The sequence below is a fragment of the Leptopilina boulardi genome, unplaced genomic scaffold (genome assembly GCF_019393585.1).
Source record: "Leptopilina boulardi isolate dan_hultmark-lab unplaced genomic scaffold, ZJU_Lbou_2.1 LbouV2_114, whole genome shotgun sequence".
Taxonomy (NCBI): Eukaryota; Metazoa; Arthropoda; class Insecta; order Hymenoptera; family Figitidae; genus Leptopilina; species Leptopilina boulardi.
Window position 1 is genome coordinate 648,319 of NW_026137657.1, and position 8,079 is coordinate 656,397.

Consider the following 8,079-nt stretch of genomic DNA (forward strand, 5'->3'; position numbering starts at 1 on the left):
CTCATATAACATGTTTCTATAAAGAAAAAAATTTGTTTCCGCCACTTTGAAAAGTTTTACAAACGAAAGGACTACAAAGCTTCCTCCACGAGGAAGCAAAAAAAAATTATTTATTCATTAAAAAAAATAAAATTTATAGGTAACTATAAATTTTCAAAAATAATTCATGATCATATTTTTATATGAAACATTGTTAGAAATTCTATGCTTACATATTTTCACGAAAGAGAGTAATATGTTATATTATGCATTTCCTAGGTGACACACTGTAGGTGGGTGGATCATAAATATTTATGAAGAAGATGAAGTACATTTTATCGTTAAAGAATATAAAATTAATTTCAGAGTCAATATTTATATCACTGATTTATGCTAGTTAAGTATAAAAAACTTAAACATAATTTTTTTCACTTATTATAATAAACCCTCGATTTAATAATAACGTTTGACTTGAAAGGAAATTGGATCTTATAAGAAAATTTCTTATAAAAAATTTGAAAATTGATTTTTTCTAAATAATAAATATTTAAAAAATAGTTTGAGGAAAAAAAAAGATGTGAAAGGTTCCAATATATGAGAATTAATTTTGAAGAGAAGATGAGTCGATAATATGGATTTAAATCGGGAAATTACATAAGTGACCTCATCAGAAATAAATAAAATTATAGAAAATACGTTCCTTATGTGTCGCTGCTCTTTCATCATTCCTCTTGTTGGAATGATACATTATTCTTAAGGAGTCCCGTATAAATGTTCTTTAAAGTTAGATATGAACTCGTGCGCTTCGTCTTGACTATTCAAGTGATTGTACCTATTATAAACCGAAAGAAAACGACGACTTTCTCCTCGATTCGTCTATTGATCGTGCTCGTTATCTTTCTCATCAGGAAAAGATCGTTTACTTTATCCAAACTCTAATTGTTTAATCTCGCGAGTCGCGTAATCTATACACAGCACCATATAAATGTAGATCGAATTTCTTTTTCAAATACTATTCTTTGATTTTCTATACTTCTTTCTATTCTTTCTTATTATTTTTTTTTCCTTTTTTCTTATTCTCTCACAATGAATTTTTAGAAATCTTTTTCCTTTTTATTTTAGTTTTTGAAAATTTAAAGAATTTCTTTAAACATTCGAAACTGGTTTCAATGTATGAGGATTATTGAATTTATGCAAATCTTCCGAGCTTTAAGGAAAAGCTAAGTCAAAATGGAAAATCCTGGTAGTAGATTATCTTCAGTCGACCTTCCAACTGTGTCGAAAGTTTCGTCACTATATCTCGTACATTGGAATACAATGTGATGAAATGCAACCTCAAAAGTAAAAGAAATCACGTAAACGACTGTTTATCACGATAGAAAGTTTAAATCTGCAAATAGAAGTTGCATCTTTGTCCTTTGCGAACGTGATTCCCAATTGTTGTCAATTATTGTCATTTATCAAGAGAAAAAAAAAGAAGCTCAAATCTGTTACGATTATTGTTGCATACTTTTCTGATCGTCTTTTTTAATCTATAAACTCAACCTATCATTACACTTATACTTGAAGTTCATGTTAATCTCATATTATATGTGCGAACGAATTTTTTTTTTCCTTTTTTTTTTTGAAGGGTTGTTTCAAAATGGCACAGCATCAATCATTAATCGTGAAGGAAAAACTATTATTCTCATAATTGCGACCTGCAATTGCAAATAGTTTGATTTACCTACTAGCAGAAGTTCAAAATTATTATTTATTACTATCGGAAAAGTTTACTTTTATTTATGACAATTGGAAAAAAATTATTCACTACTGAATAAAAATATTTCGAAAAATTATTAAAAACAAGAAACCAAAGCAACAAAATTAATTGCTTTAACCAAAGAAATAATTTTAATTAATATTAAAATTATAATAATTAAAGAAATATTTTTTATATTTAATATACTGTTCGTAGATATTGAATATAAAATTATTCTTAAATAATTAGACATTAAGCAACAAAATGTCTATTTGTGAATGGACAATGATTATAAAATGTACTTCCGCAATATAAATTTGAAGTCACATTAAAATTGCAAACACCTAAAGATTGTTGACATTTACTCGCCTCTGGTATTATAAAGATCCGACACCCTCTCTTCGCATTTCCATATCTATTCCCACTTGTGTAATGCCGCGAGCATTTTATCAAAACGATCCAACTATAACGTCCTTTGGCGTCTGATTCTCGAATGGATAGTATGTAACGTGAGTCATTACACTCTGATTCGTTTAGACGCCAATCGAGATTGACATTTTCGTGAAACAGATGGTAAACTCTATATCTATTAATCAACAAACTATCTATTAATCAGATGGGGCTCTTATTATTACACACTTATCTGATGGGAAGCTTCGTAATATGTAATATAACTCCTTGAAATTATCCCTATAATCAGTTGAGAACTTTAACATTTATTTCTAATAGTAATTAAAAATTCTCATGTAAATAGAGGACGTGATATTATAATTTTAAAAAGTAATTAACATTCTTTAAAAAGAATATATTCACAAAGTGTCTTTGTAATATTGAAATAGTTATTATTATTTTTAACATCTTGTTAAAATGATATTAATGTGATTTATTCACTTATATTATTTAAGTATAGTAAATAATAATAGTATATTTATCAAAATTATTTATAATATTAAATAACTTCAGAAGTTATTATTCTATCAGAACAAACTTGGCAATTTTTAAAATATACACAAGATGAAACAAAAAAAATTAGATGTGGTAAAAGAAAGGACAAAATCGCAAAGTGACAAAGTAGATAAAAAAGTTATCAGAAGTCACGAATTCAAAGATTCATGACTTCCGATAAAAAAAAAAGCAATAAACATGTACCTTTTTTAAAACCTGAAAGAAAAAATTGATTAAAATCCTGTTCTAGAATATGAGTAGAAATTATTATTTTTAATAATGATAAAAAAAGCAAAAAGATCTAAATAAAAGTAGTAATTACTAAAAAATTTTAAACAATAGATTATAAAAAAAATATTTCTGATCAAATAAATAAAATAGAAAAAGAAGTTGTAAATTAATTAAGATTAAAAAAAACAGCCCTTTTTTGGTTTAAAAATATAACGAATTTTAAGTAACATTAAAACCGATGATAAAACAAAATTTAATTTTGGATAAAAAGTTTTTCCGAGAACCAAGGGAAAGAGCTTTCTGATCTAAGACATAATATAAACAATATAAAAATATCTACTCACTAATTAAATAAATTTTCAAATGTTTGAAACATCATTTTCATATTGATTTAATTAGCGGTCACTTAGAGATTTTGCAAGTTAATTACAACCTGCCGTGGCCACATCTCTCATGACAGGAGGGACTCACCGATCGGCGAATTCCAATCGGCAAACAATGTCAGCATCTCTCCTACGGGATCTGCTTCTCTCCTCCTTCTGCATCATGTCCATCGGCGAGAAATGAATTCTTCTTAACCTGCACCTGATTATTTTGTGTATTCTGAAGACGATTTACATTCCCGTTCCTCAAACGAATTTGTTCCGTATTTTATTCCTTTCTTGTCCAATTGATCCTAAAAAAAATAAATCCTTAATTAAAGATGAATTTATTATATTTTAAATAGTAATTATGCAATTTATTTGAAATATTAAATTCATATTGAAATATTAAATATTAATTCATTAAATAAAATATATAAGAAACAAATAAAAATAGAAATTAAGCAAATCTTTTTTTATTTTCTTTTAAAAAACTATAAATTTGAAAAATTGAAGTGTTATAAATATAATAATATTATTTCAGAAAACTGGAGGAAATTACCATACGGGGTTGTAGTTGCGCCTGTTTTTCTGTAGTTTCTCCATTTTAGTTCTTATTTTCGCTCTCTAAAAAAAAAATCAGGTTAGTATAAAACAATCGTGATGAATACACACATAAATAAAATTTGTGTCCTCAAAATTTTAAACTCTAATTTTTAGTTAAAAATAAATTCAAACATTCTTTTTAAATTATAAAATCTTAATTTTTTGTATTGTTTTTAATTTGTTCAAATTTCAAAGTAACAAATAATTTACTACCAGTATTAAATTTTATTTTATTAATCTTATTATTAATATTATGTAATTAAGAATGTACCATTATTATTATAAAGTATTTTTTAATATGCTATTACTATTAAAAAATTATATTTTGAAAACTAAAATATTAAAGAGAAATTTTAATGGATGTTTCTCAATTTGTCAAAACAGACGAGACTCACCTATCGGGTATTCCCACCGCAGAGTGTGTCGACATCGCTTCTTCTAAATAAGCTTCTTTTCTCCTCATACTCTTTTCTGACCTTCCTGTAAATATAAAAGTATATAAAAAAATGTCAAAATATAAATTAAAGAAAAATAACTTATTTAAAAACTCATTTTTAAGATATTCTGGTAAACAAATAATATAAATAACAATATTGTAAAATACAATTATAAATAATAAAAAAAATACTATGTTATATTTACATAGAATATTTACCATTTATTAAATAATTATAATTAATAAAAAAAAAACATAGGTACTAAATTATATTTAATTAAAAAATGTACCTCTGCTGTAAATGTGAAGCATCAAATTGGAGTTCTTCCAAAGTTTGCTTTTTACTTCCGTTCTTTGTTTTTTCATTTAAATTTATTTTTCAAATTCACAAGAGTTTCATGTAATATATGCAGAAAAATTAAATTTATGAAGCCAAATAAATCTGCTACGATTGTTATTATTCTTTTTCTAAGATGATCCTAAAAGAAAATAAATTGCTAATTGGAACATATTTATCATATTTTTGAAAATATCGAAAAATATAGAAATAAACGAACTTTTGAGGTTAATTTTAAATATTAATACACGTATGGTAACTTATTACACAATTAATATAAAATAAATAGGAATTAAAAAAACATTTCACTAAATTTACTGACGAGGTAGCTATATGGGAAACCCGAATGTCATCAGTTCAAAACAATATTAAATCTACCACTCCTTAGCAAATTTATAAAAAAATATTAAAATCTATGTATCACTTATTATTTTTAGTCACTTTTAGGAAAAAGGGTTAAAGGATAATGAAAATTTTCGAAATTATTCATTCCAATGTAGAAGTAAAAAATTTTGAGGTTACCTTGAATTGTGGATTTTGACATCAGTGCGTGCACATCTCATTATTATTAACAGATGTTAATCTTCTTCATATTTTCACTCTTCTTATAATGTGAAAAATAAATATTATATAAACAGACAAAAAAGTACATTACTTAATATATTATATAACAATAAAAAAGAAGATATTTTCGAGAAAAGGCGCGCGGGATGTCAACTCAAAATGGCGCAGAACGTAATTGTTTGTGCTCCTCTTGCGCCACCGGAAGTAAGTATTCATTTAACATTACTAGTCAAATGAACAATTAACTGAAACAAATAATTATTTCTGATCAAATTAAAAGAATAAAACGATAATATAAAGAGCCTCATACTTTCTATAATAAAATATAATACTAAATAATTATAAATAATATTTAATTTTAACGTAATTATTATTTAATTCGTAATATAAAATATTGTTAACTGAAAATTCGAACAATAATTTATCCACCAATTAGAATACAATATTCACACGGCAGCCAATGAGAGCAAGGAGAGTCCATTATTGTCGACTTTTGCTGTGGAGTGTGCTATAAATGGCGGTTAATCCACATTCTTCTCAGTTTTTTCATCAAAAATGGTAAATATTTTTTATTTTTCCACTAAATTTTATATTCTAAATGTTGTTTAAGTCGTGGGGCATGATGTATTATAATAATTTTGATAAAATATGTTCTCTATTATTGATAATAGTTGACATTGTCGAATTCAGGTTATTTCACCCCTTCGCTTATGTATTTTTTCATAGTTGTTGCACATAAAATGCTATTAAATAGTAAAATTATGTAAAATTTTGTTAAATATATGCAATTTTGAGAAATATTTTATTCCTTCCAACAATAATTACATTGTTGGTTAGAATTTTTCTGTCGAAATCTGCTTTTGTTTTAAATAATATAAAATTTTTCCAAGATGGCGTCGAATAATTGTTTTTATTAATAATGTATTTTTATTTTTTCAGTTTCCTTCATTGTTGCAAAAGATATTCGATCTCAAAACACCGATTGTGAAATTTCTATGATGAATATTATAGAATTGTAATTAAGAGGCACCATCTAGGAATAAATAGCGGAAATAATATATGTCATGAAGATATTATTTTCATTCAAGGTAAGTTTTTCTATTTCTATATGCTGCAATAAATATAAATATAACAATATAACATAACAATATTAGAATTATATTTGTACACTGAATTTATTTGTTTAATAATCAACAATGACAATTATAAGTGGTCTCATTGATATATATACATATATAAATGTGAGGTTAGAAAATTTTTTAATCTGTTTTTGGTTTCTATACAATAAAAAAATATGGTTTATAAGTTATTTTATACGTAATTAAGAATAATAAAATATTGTAATAAACAAGTAAAATCAATAGATTGAAAATTAAATTAGTAAATTGGAATTATTAATATAAAACTATTGTTATTAAATATATTTAATAACTTAATAAAAAAATTAAATTAATAATAAAAATAATAAGATTAATAAAATAAAATTTATTACTAGGAGTAAATTATATGTTGCTTTGAAATTTAAACAAATTAAAAACAATATCAAAAATCAGGATTTTATAATTTAGAAAGAATGTTTGAATTTATTTTTAACTAAAAATTAGAGTTTAAAATTTTGAGGACACAAATTTTATTTATATGTTTATTCATCACGATTGTTTTATACCTAATTGGTTTTTAAAGGGCGAAAATAAGAACTAAAATGGAGAAATTACAGAAAAAGAGGCGCAACTACAACCCCGTATGGTAATTTCCTCCAGTTTTCTGAAATAATATTATTATATTTATAACACTTCAATTTTTCAAATTTATAGTTTTTTAAAAGAAAATAAAAAAAGATTTGCTTAATTTCTATTTTTATTTGTTTCTTATATATTTTATTTAATGAATTAATATTTAATATTTCAATATGAATTTGATATTTCAAATAAATTGCATAATTACTATTTAAAATATAATAAATTCATCTTTAATTAAGGATTTATTTTTTACAGGATCAATTGGACAAGAAGGGAATAAAATTCGGAACAAATTCGTTTGAGGAACGGGAATGTAAATCGTCTTCAGAATACACAAAATAATCAGGTGCAGATTAAGAAGAATTCATTTCTCGCCGATGGACATGATGCAGAAGGAGGAGAGAAGCAGAACCCGTAGGAGAGATGCTGACATTGTCTGCCGATTGGAATTCGCCGATCGGTGAGTCCCTCCTGTCATGAGAGATGTGGCCACGGCAGGTTGTAATTAACTTGCAAAATCTCTAAGTGACCGCTAATTAAATCAATATGAAAATGATGTTTCAAACATTTGAAAATTTATTTAATTAGTGAGTAGATATTTTTATATTGTGTATATTATGTCTTAGATCAGAAAGCTCTTTCCCTTGGTTCTCGGAAAAACTTTTTATCCAAAATTAAATTTTGTTTTATCATCGGTTTTAATGTTACTTAAAATTCGTTATATTTTTAAACCAAAAAAGGGCTTTTTTTTAATCTTAATTAATTTACAACTTCTTTTTCTATTTTATTAATTTTATCAGAAATATTTTTTTTATAATCTATTGAATTGAAAAATTTTTAGTAATTATTACTTTTATTTAGATTTTTTTCCTTTTTTTAATTATTAAAAATGATAATTTCTACTCATATTCTAGAACAGGATTTTAATCAATTTTTTCTTTCAGGTTTTAAAAAAGGTACATGTTTATTGCTTTTTTTTTTATCGGAAGTCATGAATCTTTGAATTCGTGACTTCTGATAACTTTTTTATCTACTTTGTCACTTTGCGATTTTGTCCTTTCTTTTACCACATCTAATTTATTTCTTTAAGATTTTGAATTTTTTGGAATTGTTTGGTATTGTTTTATTAAACATTTTTT

At 24.8% G+C, this 8,079-nt stretch overlaps 1 long non-coding RNA gene across 1 annotated transcript; it reads right to left on the reverse strand.

Moving 5' to 3' along the window:
• Positions 1–3,463: 3,463 nt before the first annotated feature.
• On the reverse strand, positions 3,464–5,349 carry LOC127282283 (uncharacterized). Its single transcript, XR_007843183.1, has 4 exons — positions 5,160–5,349; positions 4,260–4,344; positions 3,821–3,885; positions 3,464–3,572 (listed from the first exon to the last, which is right to left on the reverse strand). It is a non-coding gene; the product is annotated as an uncharacterized LOC127282283 (long non-coding RNA).
• Between the last annotated feature and the right edge of the window lie 2,730 nt (positions 5,350–8,079).